This window comes from Apteryx rowi, unplaced genomic scaffold (genome assembly GCF_003343035.1).
Source record: "Apteryx rowi isolate R43461 unplaced genomic scaffold, aptRow1 scaffold_51, whole genome shotgun sequence".
In the NCBI taxonomy this organism is placed as follows: Eukaryota; Metazoa; Chordata; class Aves; order Apterygiformes; family Apterygidae; genus Apteryx; species Apteryx rowi.
In genome coordinates this window covers 2112202-2127271 of record NW_020450772.1, presented here as the reverse complement: position 1 = coordinate 2127271, position 15070 = coordinate 2112202, and the positions used below count along the sequence as shown (strand labels likewise).

At 40.3% G+C, this 15070-nt stretch overlaps 1 long non-coding RNA gene across 3 annotated transcripts; it reads right to left on the bottom strand.

Annotated features, from left to right (window-relative positions):
• Positions 1 to 5213: 5213 nt before the first annotated feature.
• Positions 5214 to 14976, bottom strand: LOC112972901. 3 transcript variants are annotated; one of them, XR_003255821.1, is made up of 3 exons: positions 14779 to 14976; positions 9004 to 14526; positions 5214 to 6596 (listed from the first exon to the last, which is right to left on the bottom strand). It is a non-coding gene; the product is annotated as an uncharacterized LOC112972901 (long non-coding RNA). The 3 variants fall into 3 exon arrangements; XR_003255822.1 differs by having other exon boundaries at positions 5214 to 5439; XR_003255820.1 differs by lacking the exon at positions 5214 to 6596 and having other exon boundaries at positions 7954 to 14526.
• Positions 14977 to 15070: the final 94 nt, after the last annotated feature.

Here is a 15070-nt window from a genome sequence, read left to right as displayed (position 1 = left end):
AAGAGGTGGGCACGTCAGGAAATATGTAGAGGAAAATCCACTCTGTCCAAGCAAAAGTCTAGATTGTATGTCTGGTTGAAATTGTCCAGATATGAATTTGGCATACAGAGTGGCTTCCTTCCAGCCTGCACCTGGGTTTCCTTCATGTAGAAACTAGGCTGCAAAGAATGGAAGTGTAAGTCTAGGTTGAGCTAAGAAGCTTCCCTTCCCTCCCATGATAGCGCAACGGTGCTATAGGGTCTGGCAGCCTAAACCTGCCTAAGATAATCATAGTGGCTTTGGGTCAGAGCAGAAATGTTATCCCATTTTATTTCCTTACTGTGTCAGGTCTGGAAATGTTTGCAGGTTGCTATAAAATGCCAGAACAATGAAGGTTGTAAAGGTTTTTATTTGAAGCACTGAAAGTATTTCCCCTATGTTAGTATGTTAGGCCAGCACTGGAAGAGACAGCCCTTAATTAGGATGTAGAGAAAAATATTACAGAAATGTCAATTTATGTAGTAATTGACAAATCTAGAGAGGATAAAGCTATCCATATTGTACGTTCTTTGCACACACAAAAGCTTAAAAGACAGTTCCTGAACAATTTCTATGTGCCTTGCAGAAAGCATTCACCAGAAGCCAGTGATGGGAACAATCAAACTCCAGGCATGGAGCCAATATGCAACTGATTTTTAGTGTGTGTGTGGATCAATTGCTAAAAACCTTGTTTATATGCAAAAGGCTTCTAAGCAAATGCTAAAAGCTCTGTACATTACTTGAAAAGCAAATGTCCGTAATCTAACCACAGCCAGAAATGGAAAGTCCTGTTGTTATCCTGGTAATGACAGAGGCTTGGGCATCTCTGTGCGCTAGAGGCTGTATGTACACCGAGAAAGAGACTGCCCTTGCTCCAGTAATTTATCATTTAAAAGACATGGTACAAAAAGGGTTAATACAACCTATGTCTGAAACCCACTCACCAGATAAGGTGCTGTTTACTTATTTTGAACAGGTTGATAAGTTGGCTCCAAAGCAGAAAGCTGTTTTTCAAGATCATTCGAGCAAGAAAAGCAGATAGAGTGATTTCAGGAATTATGATTTCACTGCGGTTTTATTGCCAGCTATGCCTGTATTTCAAGGTGAACCGTCTGGTCTGCAACTCTGGAATAGCATTTAGTAAACATCCATATTTGCAAAGAAATCAGTTCAGCCAAAGACATAAGAATTAAGGCAATTTTTGCCAATGTGCTTTGTTCAAGTAAATGTCACTCGAATCTGGAAAAGCTACAAAAATTTCAGAAAAATGTAAGATCTGTAGGACATGAATTCCTCCTGCTGTGTCTTGTATATTACTGTACACAATGGGTTTTCATCTCGGCCAGGCCCCCGTAATATAAATAAAAGAAAAAATATTTGCAGAATAGGCACATAGGAAGATTAAGGCATATAAAGAGAGACCATATTCCCTCAGAATTAGCACAGTTTCAGATCTAATAGTTAGGATTGTGTGTTTAACAAGTGATTTACTTCAAGCACTGACTTCCCTGGAACTATTCATATCATTAAGCATCTTTGCTGAATCAGACCATTAGGCTTGTTCAGTAACAGAAAGTATCCCCAGCTCATGTTCAGCAAGGACTGGCTCCTGTAGACTGGCATTTGACATCCCCTTGAAGACTTGGAGCAGGCAAAGGATCTCCAGATAGAAAACTCAAGTATCCATTCATTCATGTTCTCTCCACAGCATTTACAATGAACTATCAGCATACCATCTATACGTCTGCTCTAACATTCTGGAGTTCTAAGGTATTTGAATCTAACCAGATCAAGCTTTAAAATGCGAAGATTCTCTCTCTAAATAAAAGTCCTGGCATGACAGAACCTGAAAACTCTTAAGTCAGTTTTGAGATTCGTTCTTGGATTGGAGAGAAAGAAATTTAGCTGGTGGTTTTGATGCAATGGCATAGGAAGTAATTCTTAAAATTGGCTGCCTTTGTTGACTGGTCCTTCTCTTTCAAAATTTTCTGTTCAAATTGGGACAACATTATGGAAAATATGCTGTAGAGGTAATGGAAAGTGTGCTGCATAAAGTAATAGTAGTAGTAGTAGTAGTAGTAGTAGTAGTAGTAGTGTGCTGCATAAAATGTAACGAACTAAATGTATGGAAGTTCAGATTAGCTGATCTGTTGTGGACTTCTGGCTTCAAACTCAATGATTCTATACAGTTAATTGCTAATCTGTAGAGATTTGATTTCTAAAAAGTCCCTTCACCATGCCCTTTTCTCTGCCAACCACTGAGCCACTGTAGTATGATAATTCCACTGCTGAAAAATGAAGCCAGCCAAGTTATAATGTATAATAGGGTTTCATGGAAGCTTCTCCAGGCTGTCCCTGTTTGTATAGCTAGAGGCCCAGGTTTGCCAATATATTAGGTGCCTAAAGAAGCAGTGAGGAATCAATTTTATAAATAACCTGAGGAGGTGCAGCATCTTGCTTCTTAATTCTCTGAGGCACTTTTCAAATACTTCTGTGGTACCAATTCATCCCATCAAACTTCAGCCACTCAATTTARGCAGTAGGACAGTGATGTAGTTGCTTTAGACTTTTGTCTGCAATCTCTGGAAGAGAGAAAGGCAGCTCCAGACAGTACTTCCATTCACCTCAGATTTCAGTCACTCTCCAAAGGTGCTGTTGTCTCTTCACTGAATAAACAGAAACCCTAGAGTGATCCTGCTCCTAATTTAGGTGTGTCAGGGGCCTACAGTTAAATGGAAAGGATTGGGATCTAGGTTTCTTGCTGCATCTTGACGTGTTTTGAAAATGTGGTCCAAGATGACTTTTTTCTTGAGAAACACACAGAATGGGGATTCACTTGTTCACTTTGACTCAAAGAGAGTATTGGCTTCAACTTACCTAAATAATGGCTCTAAAACTCCCGCAATTATATAGCTCACCTCAGGTGATTACACTGCATAGGAGTAGTCATTTCTGCAAAGCTTGCATAAGGATCTATTAGCTCTTTCTGTGTGGAAGAGGGAACGGATAAGAACTACACATAGTACTCTCATTAATATTGCATTCCCCTGCAGATGGAGTAGCATTTTACACAATTCATAGCACTAAGCTCCGCCCCATACCCAAATAATGCCTGTCCCATTAAAAAGAATATTAAAAATGCTGGAAGGCATTAATATTTATATTACCCTTAAAATGCACATGGGCAGGTGACAGCAAGTTCTCTTTCTTTGAGTCTGGTGTGCTTTCCTTTTGCTGAGTTGAATTCCCCGTGCTTTGAATTCATGAGCAGCTGATGACAGAAGGAGCTGTAAATTAGGTGACCGACAGCAAAGCCCTTTCTTTACAAGACAGTAACAAGCATCCTCAACAAGGTACTTAGGAACTTGTCAGTTTTCATTTATACTTCATTCATGGGGCATGTGTGGGAATAAAACACATCATCTCCACATGTAATGCAACCATAACAGAAATACAGCACAGACCTCAGGTTTTGCAAATGGATTTTTTCCAGTTTACCTCCATGCACTTGCCCTAATCTAAATTTGGCTTGACCCCCTGGGGGCCCTTTACTCTCACACAAAATGGAGGCAAAAATGATGCCAAGTCGAGATAGGAACCCCATTCTGTGCTTGTGCCAAAAACCTGCCAACTAGGGAAGAGCAGGATATCTGTTTCCTAGTGTCACACTCATATCATGAAGCTGAAAAAAAAAATCAGCACTGTTGGAATCATCTCTGCCAAGCTCAGCTGAGAAGACTGGCAAGGAGTAAGGTACACATTGCAGAGATGGAGACAGTGGCCTCATTATTTTCATGTCAGTGATACACTGAGTGCCCTCAGTTTACCAGGGAATAAACCCAGCTTTCAAGGGGACTGGGAGAGCTGAAGAGAATACTGTTTTGATTTACATCTTCCAGTGTTCTTGTCACGTGTGTAAGTGCTATGAAAGCACAATGTACATGGAAGGTGCTTATTGCAGCCTGGGATATGTTACTGATTTCTTTAAAAACTCAGTTTCATAGAAAGAATAGATCCAGTGTAACAAAGCCCATCATGACTCACTTGCATAGAGAAATGTTCTCACTCTAGGAGATGTCATTATGGTGAGATACAGTTGTTATGAGCCAGCAGTACTTCAAAAATGCCTGATACTGCCTATCAAAATAGAACACTTGTGGAAATACAGCCCTGAGAAGATATGCAGTCTACCAATATGTGCTGATAAGTAACTTGCCTTTATTTGCCCTGGACGTGTTTGAAAGTCATTGTTTGGAGGGATGTCTGTTATTATTCTGTTTCTGTATTTTGGGACACTAAAATCTGCACCCACTTTAAACTTTGCTTTGTCTGGGCTGCCGCCCAGCAGGTACGGAGTGGCTGTGTCTATAACATCAGGGTAGTTTGCATTCACTCTTCATCCCACACCCCTTGGTTGTCCACAGTGTCTGTATGTCCATTCGTCCCCTGGCTCTAGCCTGGAGGGAGCTGGCTGGCTCTCAGGGCACGCAGACAAGGGCACAGGCAGTGTGGCTGCAGCTGGCTTCAGTCATGTGGCTCCATGAACAGGAGCTGAATTGAAGCATGAACCACAGCAGCTGTAGCCACTACGTCCCTCATGAGGACCTCACTTCTGAGGGTTTTGTGCTGGTTTGTTCTTTATCTTTGCTATTGAAAGCTTCTGCATCAACAGGGAAAAAACCTATGACACTGGGCTTGTGCAGGGGAAATTCTGTGCAACTGATCAAACCTGTACTATGAGGTTGTGTACCAAGAGACTGTTTAGTTTGGATGTATCTTGCATCTTCTGGATACTTATAGAAAGTATCTTATAGCAGTGTACTTATAGCAGTGAGCTCATGATACTCACGATTATTTATTTGTTCTTCATTTTTCTTTTTCCCAAAAGAATTTAAATTTAATAGAGATGTTTTATATCTGTGTCCTTTGTTTCCTGTAAGGTATGGGTTACATGAGGGAAGAAGGACTTTAGAAACAGTAACAGACATAATCCAGTTTGGAAGAGGTTTATATGGTCATTAAGAAACAGACCAGTTCATTCTGCATTTTCATCATGCAGTTTGCCTGTGACCCATGGGCTTAGCTAGGAGCACAAAATACTATAGTTTCAACTACAAGCAGTGTCCCTATGCTCAAATGCAGGGACTTCAAAATGCAAGAAAATACACAAAGCTGTGAACGGCAGATTGTCTGCATTCCTRTTTATTACTTAGTTTCATAGGATTTATTGCCTTCAATTTCTTAGTAGACTGCTTAGGAGAGTTTAATGAACATTGTCAGCCACATTTCCATCGATATGTGGTGCTATTGAGTTGTCTTTATTTGCATTATGGCACTGCTCATCAAAAGAAATTGAAGTCTTGTATGATGAAGTTGATATTTTATTCGTAACATTCTATTCGTGACTGATATCTTCTTAAACTGATGGGATGAAAAGAAAGTGAAGTAAGTTCATCTAAAGTTTAGCACCCAACCTTTTAACTTTAAGAAGATGACTTTTGGGGAAGAGATCAGCCTTTAATCAATGTAGACTACCTGTGCTAAAAGATAAAATTTTATTAGAGACAGGTGGCTTTGAATACCCACCATTAAACACTGACAAAGCAATTACAGTGTAGCAAAGAAAGAGTCACCTAGTCTAGAATCAAATTTATGGAAGTCAGGTACTACTTTCATACCAAGACCAGGTTACAAAATTCAGATCGTTCAAAAAAAAAGAAACTAGCATGAAAAAGACATGAACTCAAAGTCAAGGTCCCCACAGAAAACAGCACCTGCTGATACACACACACACTGTGTCAAGCTATGCATGCTATGTCAGTACCCAGCATCTGCTGGATTACATCATTTTGCAAAAGTTTGCAAGAACAGGCGGAGTGTGCATTGCCTGGGAAAAAAAGGTAAAAAATGAGTGATAATGGCATTACATAGTCTAGGGGTTTAGAAAGGCATATAAACTTTGTCTGATTATACAAGCCGCCCTACAGACTTGACACATCAGTTATTCACATGAAGCCCCTGGAAAAGCAGTAGTGTTCTTATCTTATCTTGAGAATACAACATATTTTACTTGGTAGAATAACCTGTATGCTTAGTGCTCCTTAGATGCATAGCTGTAGGAAGAGCTTCTGCTTGAGATTTTTAACATATCTGCTAGCTAATTTGGAAATTGAAATGTAAAATCTAGGACACTGTGAAGATTCGTGCCAGCCTCTTTAAAAATCCAGGTGCATGCATTAGTGAATGAATTACACTTATCCATAGATGTAGCTTGGTCAACTGTGACAGATGCTGGGGTGATGTTATGTTTAATTTATTAAGTCATCCAAGTATAATTCAGTGCAAGTTAATAACTCAATTTTGAAATAATCTTAGTTTTATATGGTACCTTAACATCACGTATGAGAGAGCACAGTTGAAATACTGCTTATATCAAGATAAGCAATGCAGCATTTTTTATTTCATTAATGACTTGTAGATCAGTCTAAGTGAAGTGTCATTCTTTGCATGTTCACTAAACGGAGCCACGAAGCAAAGTGGTGTATCATAAATGAAGACATCAGCTGAGAAGTGTCTTCCTGTGGGGAAGGCCAATGAAACATGAACAATTTTTTAAAATGTAGCCTAACTCCATCACAAAAAAATGTTCTTTGGACTTGAACAAGTATTTATTATATCGGGGAGCTAACTGCAATAGGATTTGGCAATTTGTAACATCAGAATAATGAAAAACAACCTATATTGAATGGAGCCTCACTACATAGTACTTCTTTGGATATTACTCAACACTGATCAGCCTTTTTTAAGAGAAAAGAAAAAAGTGGTATGCAGGGATGGGGAATACGCTTGCCTGTTAAGGTTGTATCCAAATCAGGTAGCAGGTGAATGGTAATTAAAAATGAGGAGGAGGCCACCAATTTGGTGGGTCAGGCTTTGCACTGAAAAGTGAGTGTATTAATATAGTCCAAACTAGATATGGCTAACCTCCATTTCCCTGTGCTCACTCACATCTTCATGGCTGCGATCAGCCTTGTGGCTAATGGCTAATAAACAATTAAGTAAGTGGCTCTCATGGGTGGGATTTTGTCTATTATAAGGGCTGTAACAATTCAGCCTGTGCATGCCAGGAGGCCTGGCAGTTGAGGACACTAAAGAAAGTTTCAGGTGCAGGCATGATAGAGAGTGAACACAAGGAAGAACTATTTTCATCATTTTTAGTGAACATCCAGTTCTTCTAATAAAGTTGTGGGAGCAGTACTTAAAGAAACCAGTTCTCTGCAGGTCCTCATTAACATCACGTAAGTGTCAGCACTTGGCTGCATTACTGGAACTTTCCAAGGAGACTATACTGATAGGTGGAGAGAAATCCCTGGTGAGCATTACCATGGAGAAAGTGCAAAAAGCACTGGATGCCCACTTTTTCTTTAAAATGTCATGGAAATGTCTGGCAGATAATTATCATTTGCTTTTCTGGAATAACTCTTTAAGACTTTCATTTCTACCATTATAAGCACTTGGACTAGGAACTGTCAAGCTGAGTTTATTAATTTTAGTGGATGTTTCTGCTTTAAAGTGCTTCAGATGCATATTTCAGTGAGACAGGTATCTATCAGAGCAGAAGTGTGTAAAGCATTATTATCTGAAAGTGTCTCAATGCAGTGTCTCACTGTTGCTAATTTTAATAATTTGGAAGCACTTTAACAACACTGTGAAAAGTGACTAAGCTGAAGGGCATTCAGCTGTCAAATAGTACAGCTTTTGGGAAAAAAAAAATACCAAGTTCAAGAGTTTTGCAAATGGTATTTCTTTCTGTATAGCAATAACAACACTTCTTCCCAATAAAATGGTAATGGAGACATTAGGTAAGAATTGCAGCTGATACAAATTGGACTGTGTGTGTCTATTTGAACTGAATTACTGGCTTCTTAGCTGGCATATATAAAAAAAGGAACAAATTTATTGTATGGAAGAAAACAGTAATATCAAAGAAATTTAAACACTCATTCTAAAGATTCAATGTACATGTATATGCATGTGCTTGTGTGTACACACACAAAATCAACACTGGATGAAAGAAGTAGAAGTCGCTGTTTCAGCACAGCAGACAAGTGTGGTAACAGTCTGCAGAAAATATCTGGCGGATAAAAACTGAGAAACTTCAAAAATGTTTTGAAATTTCAATAATAATTTACATTCTGCATGTTTCAGGAAGGAAATACTTTATTTTAATTTTTAATAGAAGTTGATTCCCTTGCCTTCCTTTTTCATGTTATGCTTAAAACCAGCTTAGTGAATGAAAGATGGAGGTGAATGAAGGATAGCAAAGTTTTTACAATTTTTAAATGAGAGAATATATAGCAAAGTATGTTCAGTTTGAGAATTGCTTTTTGGGGATGGGGTACAGAAACTGGACTGTGTACCGTTTCAAAAAGTAATTTCATCATTTTCCATATTTCTTTTTACGTATTCTCTAATTGTTAGAGTAATATGGCTTTCTAAAGTGTTCTTAAACATTTCAATCCTCCCCCTGTGGTGGGTGGAACAGCCCCCTCTGCCCTTCTAAGGGCCAGCCGGAAAAGCCTTGCACTGAGCGGCCCCGAGGTCAATGGGAAGCTTCCCAGCAGGTTCTGCACAGTCTGAGCCACACTTGGGCGCCTTGGGCTCAAACCCTCCCGTGATCCCCACGTAAACAACTCATGCCCGGGGATGTGTGACGGGAGAGGGCCTGCAGCCCTCGGGCTGCTGCCCGTTGGACACAGGACTCGGTGTGACAAGTGCAGCCAGTGGTCAGCTCGCAGCCCCAGAGACAAGGAGTGAGGTAGCGGTCAAACAGGAGCAACTTTTACCGCGTTCGAACTCAGGCTAGAACCGGGATTTTAGTCACCCCTTCAGTGGTGTTTCTGTCCTGCGGTCAGGAGACCACTCCCTGACTGATCGCCTGGCTTTGGCACATTGAACAGGCCAGCTCCTTTAGTGCAGACGTACCTGGTGAGCACTCGGGGTCCAGCGCCACGTCGCCAGGTGTAGCACACATGCCTGCACCAGACACTTGGGTGGCTACGAGCATCTGTCTCAGAGGGCTTCTTTCAGCCCAGGAGACAGACCGATGGGGCCATCTGTGTAGTCTTCTGATTTCCAGCCTTCAGTGCTTGCTGCAGTGTCACTGGGTGCATGTTTTATTTCAGAATAACTAGTCCTGTTTATGCTGCCAACTGATTCACATTTAAAATAGACTTAAAATTTTCCAGGGCCAGTGGTCATCTCCCTGCCTCTTTTGTGGTTCTCAGGAACCTTGTTTTTATGGAAATGAGTCATATCCTTAGAGCATGCTTCACTTCATTATATTGTTAAAGCAGAAACACAGATAAGAAAAAAAATGTACTTGGGGAGAATTACCAGGCCTTATGCTTAGATGTGACACAAAATAACTTGAAGCAGGCTCAAAAGAGATAAACATTTACCAGTTACCATTTCAGTAAATAGCATAGGAAAAACAATAAATTATACTGAGCTATGATTCTTAACAACATATGTATCTGTTATCCTGTCCTTATCTTCATTTGGTTGGAGTTTTGAAATTTTGCACAGTAACTCAGCTATATGCTAAAACATACTGTGTATTCTGGAAGAGGGCAATTAGTCTGCTTACTGCAGGAATGTGAGATTTTGCTTTCCTCCCAATCAGGGCTGTTTCAAGATGAAGCTAAACTGGCTTTTTAGTCTCCCATCCCGAGTTTCCATGGTAACAGCATGTAATCAACATATTTGTAAATAGCAACTATCCATTCAGCTTCACACAATATTCAGCCACTTCAGGCATTTGTGCCACAGTTTTAACAACCTTGAAATGTCCAGTATGGTTTTCTTACATTTTTACTGTCAGCGCATACAATTATTTGGTGATATTTCTGTTTATTAAATCTTCAGTGATATAGTAGCTCTGTAGTGTGCATGTGTGTGCATGTGTGAGTGTGTGTGTGTGTATACAGGCAGACACCCACACCACATCATATATACATGATGAAAGCTGCTTGGCACATTCCATTATAAAACCTTATTTTTCAGCTTCTTATAACTTTGCCAAGTTGAGGCCATTCAGGTTGAAATTTTCCATGCCAGAGATCTCTGTTGTGGTGATAATTGGAAGTTTCAGCTAAATTTTTTTAGCTGTGGCCAAGAAGAGTACTATTTTGCTTTCACGGAGAAGATTCTTACAGCTGTTTCACTGGCAAGCCCTAGAACATTCATGTTTTAGAGTGTGTGGAAGTTGCCTTGCTGTCACAGACATGGGTTTTTTTGCTGTCCTACTACAAAGTAACTAAAATGTGGCCAAGTTTTAACCCTCTGAAAAATTTCAGCTCACATATACTCAGTCCTGCCTTGCCAAAATTCATAGCTTGCATTTTCTAAAGCTTCCATCTCTACAAAGACAGTCTAGTCCCTGAGAACTCCTATATGCTGGGCGGCTGCATGTGCACCCTCCCAAGTGCCTGAGCATGCATCAACCCACTGCTCCAGGGCTCAACAGCACTTCGTCTCCAGTTGCTTTTGCTTTGGTCCAGTGTAGACTGGGGACACGAGGTGAAAGCATAAGGAGGGAGGGAGAGAGAGAGAGAGAAGGACCCTCCTGTGAGACTTGCACATATGGTTAACATCAAACAGGTATTTAAAGGCATTGCAGAGTAAGGATGCCCTGCATGTTTTAACAAAGCCATTTCCCAGACTGCCAGATTGCACACTGTGCAAAATTAGTCTCCTTCCATTTCCATCTTATCCACCTCACATCCCAGAACACCACTTCATGTGGAACAAATCAGGAGTATTGCTTGTGGTTTTGACCTCAGTAAGTGGACAATATTGGAATCTTGTCAGTTGTTTTCCATTAGGAAAAACTGAGAATAGACGAAGGTAGTACTTTGATGTAGCCCTTTGGATTTGCAAAGAATATACAAAGGCCCATTTTCTTGGGCACAGGAAGAATTGAGCAAAGACAGTTTCTTTACTCATAGTGTCTAGTCTCTTTGCCTTAGCAGTGGCCAGACAAATTCTTTCTGGCAGTGATCCTAATGCCATTTCTGATGCCTCTTTAGCTTTCTGTTGCTCCTCTGTCAAATCCTCTGGTGTTTTTATTATGCTTGACATACCCACACAATGCTATCAAACAGTATCAGCCTGCCTACTGCTGCACTTGCATGCAGCTGTCAGTGAAATCCCTTCACCCACACCGCTTGGATTGCTGAGCACCATTGTATGCAGTCTCTATGCTGGGTGGGGGCTCTCACAGTTTCCATATAGAAATATATCAGTTTCTTACATTTATCTTGAATAAAGGGCAACTGTTTATACCCATGAATTCCAGAATATTCCAGAATATTCCTCTCACACAACAGAAAATAAATCGTAAGTTAAAAAAAAAAAAAAGATAATCCCTGCACATATACCAAAGTTAAACAATTACATTGTATGAAAGTAAATGCACTATTAACAAGAATTGCCAGCATCAGATGTTTAAAACATACTTAAAGCATGGCAATACCAGAAAAGAATTTGTGTCTTCTCTTTTCCTCCTTTGGGATTCCATGTAATAATCCTAATTTTTGCAGGCACACACTTGAAATGGAGCAAACATTATTTGGTCAAGTTTTGCACTAGTACTGTTACATTGTTTTCAGTAGGCTGGAACAGGGGCAACCAGAGCCCACATCTGTCTGCAAAAGACTGGAGACTCAGGCTCTTAGCTTTTTGCTGCTTAAGTCATTCTGAGTTGTAGTAGTTGGAGAAATCAACAGATTCAGGAATTGATGACATTCTAATAAGACCAAATACACTCTTTCATTTTGATAATGAACAAATAGAAAAGGATGTGATAAATTAATACTTTTTTAAATTAAAACTCTTTTGTTTTGTTTATTTAACATATCAAAATAACATTATTTTTCTTTCCACAGCACTGAATTAAACCTACTCCTCTTTCTCGTGCAAAACATTGACATCAAATAAATAGCGACAGGTGAGTGACAGGGAATACTAATTGGCTTCCTTTTCTAAGTGTTATCCTTCTCACTCTTGTTTCTGGCAAATATAGGAAAAAATTTAATATATTATTCCATAACACTCTTGGGAGTTGTAAATATTCTACTGATACGGGTTTGAATGACCTTAAACATTTACTTATAGCAGTTTACTTGACTTGAAGTTTGAGTGGGGGGGAGTTGTAACTGGTTCTATGCAGAATTTTTATTGTTAAATTCTAAGGAAGGAATTTCTCAGTTTTATTTGTAGAGTCATGTAGACTTATAGCACTATAAAAACAGAGCAGGTGTTCACTCTGCCAGAACCACTGCTAATAGCCTATATGTCTGGGAAGTATCTCTCCTCTGCTTTTGAAATTAAAGGGGATTCTTACAGTGCTTTCAGCAATATTCAGCAAAAGTGTAGCTGATGGTTTGCATCGTTAAAAAATGTCACAACAGGAAAGCACATTTACAAAGCCCCACTAAATGTCACAATCCAGTGGTCCATGTTTTGTGTTCTTATTAATAGAAACATAGGAAATAAGACCTAGTTTTCATATTATTTGCTCCACCTTTGAGCAATTATATACTTAGTCTATAAAAAGTGTCCAAATGTTCATTGATAAGTAGGACACAGTGGGTGAAAATCTGCTTCCGTTTAGTGGAAAAGAAATCTAACTAGCAGATGAAGAATTTCAACTAATGGCTTTATATTCATCTGTGTAATAACAGAGTAGAGTTGAGCTGATGTATGTGGCCCTGATATTTACATACATTTCAAATTCTGTTTTAATTTCATGTCTGTAATTGTGTAATTCCTAGCTTTCAAATGCTTGTTTTGGATCATTATGAAGGTCTTACCATGTTTTCTATTGCATACTTACAGACCCAGCTATGATGGAAATAGTATTTAGTCTGGCTATTTAATTATGTATATTTATTATTTTTATCATTTTATGCTTTGGAATTAAGAATCCACTTGAATGCCTTTAAAAAGACATGTAAATTATGGAGAAGGAAGAGCTGAGGCATAGCATACTTTCCTTACGTTAGCTATGCATAAAGTAGGCATTCACTGAGTGAAAATACTTCTGATACTCATAAAACAGAATCAAAAGCAATGGATCTGCTGGATAATAAATCCTTCATGTCTTAATTTGAGTTAAATCTATGCTACAGCTGGTGTCCACATGCAATATTTTTCTCAGAGGCTTTGCGTACCTGGTGAAGATACCTGTGGTGCCTTGTCAGTGTAGAAAAGCATGTGTAAAACATTTGTCTCATACATATATCCTCGAGGAACTAAATGCATATATAAAAAGGGACTGTCATCCACTACTAAGAAAGGGAAAGATTCAGGGCAAATGGCATTGTGAGATATTTTCATCTTTGATGTGTCAGCAGGGTTCTGGCAGATGCCCTCAGAAAATCACAATACGTTTGCACATTTCTTCATCCACATACCACTCTGAGTTGTGTTTGGCACCTGAAGTGTTTGATCAAAAAATACATTTTTGAATACTTTTAATAATAGAGTTTTAAGGCCTACAGAGATGGCATTTTAGTCTTGTAGAAAAACAAAAGGAAAAAAGCTAAGGAGAAGAAGCATGAGAAGAGGTTCTGAACGGTGAAGAAAGGGGTAGGGATGGAAGCTGAAAGTGGGAAATGCTCATGAATAATTTTATAGCATTTACCAGTCTTACAGGAGGCAGTCAAAACTGCCAAAAATCTATTTTTCAAACAAGATACCGCCTGGGGTATTTTTTCCTTGCAGAGTAAATTTGAGACTCTGCTGAACAATATACACAAGTTACTAAAAGTAACATGACTCTCCACACATCTCCTCCAAAATGCATGTGCTAGGAAGCTTTGTTTCCTTCAGGATCTGTATTCCTGGTCTGTGATACACAGATAGAACAATTCAAAAACACCAACCCCTCCAAACTGTATTACTGAGATGACAGTAAATAACTGTCCATCTGTTTATACACAAAGCTGGAATATAGTTATCCAGAAACAATTAAGAGCTGTCATACCATTGCAATAGCCCCTAATTGCCACTGGGTGGTGGCTATCCAAGGCAGTTACACTCTTCTCCAGGTCAAGTTTGTAGATGTTGCGGAGGCACAAGGTTTCCAGACAGCTCGGGCAATGCCAGGTAGGACAGGTGACAGCAAGGAGAATTCGTAGCAGTGCAGGATAACTTGAGGGGGGGATGTATTTTTTTCAAATACATGGAATATTCCACGAAACACGATGGTGATTTTTGGAGCAAATATTAGCTCTCTGTAGTTAGTACCTTCACTTCTTCCCCTGTCTGGCCTTTATAATCACTTCCTCGTAATTACAAAYGGAGTAATCTCCAACAGATGTATTGAAGTGGGTGAGGCTACATCTTCTCAGGCAATTTGTTTGTACAGCATTGGTGTGGTTACAGCTGCGTCACCTCTCCTCCCCCGCCTGGGTCTCTCTCCCCTGCCCCAAACAAGTCACACTGCAAAGAAGAGTACGGCACTGTAGTGCTGGAAACAACATTTCCAAGCCACCATTCTATTCGTTCCTGTCTAGATATTAATGGTAACATTCTTTTTGTAATGTAGCTAGCCAATGCAATGCCTGCCCATTTCTTGTCACACCCCTCCGCGAATGACCAGCACGGCTGCTAAATGTCAGCTCGCACTTCTGCGGAGCGCGCTGCGGTAAGAGGGGGGCACCGAGGATAACTGGGAGCAGCAGGCTGTCCTACCTGTCCGAAATGGCAGCAAGCCGTCAGTCAGGCTGCTTTTACTGCTGAACCCGTGACGCTGTGCGAGGGGAGCAGCATTACTAGCTTTTAAAAAGTACCGGAATCTTCTTGTAATGTTTTCCCGCCCGCATTTCTACGTCTGCGAGCGTTGTGCTGCCGCAGCGGGCTGCGCGCCCCGCCCCGCCCTGCCGTCACGTGCCGCGGGGCCGCCCCCCGCCTTCCGGCCACGTGACGGCCGCTTCCGCCCCTTCCCGCCAGCGCCCCCCCGCGCGGAAGTGACGCGCGGCCGCTG